This window comes from Macadamia integrifolia, chromosome 11, assembly GCF_013358625.1.
Source record: "Macadamia integrifolia cultivar HAES 741 chromosome 11, SCU_Mint_v3, whole genome shotgun sequence".
NCBI lineage: Eukaryota > Viridiplantae > Streptophyta > Magnoliopsida > Proteales > Proteaceae > Macadamia > Macadamia integrifolia.
In genome coordinates this window covers 12,506,258-12,506,629 of record NC_056567.1, presented here as the reverse complement: position 1 = coordinate 12,506,629, position 372 = coordinate 12,506,258, and the positions used below count along the sequence as shown (strand labels likewise).

Genomic DNA, 372 nt, shown 5'->3' with positions numbered 1-372 from the left:
AAATATCCTTTTCCTCCTATAGTTCTTTCACTCTCTTGGGTTGATTCCCACTCACGGGTTTTGTCAGCTAAGTCAAGTAAGAATTCCCATGCCTTTCCTTCATCTGTAAAGGATGTGAATCCCTCAGGGCACATAGACTCTATCATTTGTTTAGTTGGGTAATCAATACCCTCATAAATTATTTGACATAAATGCCATAGGTCTAGGCCATGGTGAGGGCATTCTTGGAGTAGATCCTTGAATCTCTCCATAAGTTTGGAAAATGACTCACTAGGCTTTTGCCTAAACTGAAGGATATCACTTCTAAGCTTATTGGTCTTGTGAGTTGGGAAAAACTTCTTAAGGAAGACAACTGTGAACTATTCCCATGAG

At 39.8% G+C, this 372-nt stretch overlaps 1 non-coding gene across 1 annotated transcript; it reads left to right on the top strand.

Annotated features, from left to right (window-relative positions):
- Positions 1-204: 204 nt before the first annotated feature.
- LOC122094511 lies at positions 205-311 on the top strand. The gene has a single exon (XR_006144826.1). It is a non-coding gene; the product is annotated as a small nucleolar RNA R71 (small nucleolar RNA).
- Positions 312-372: the final 61 nt, after the last annotated feature.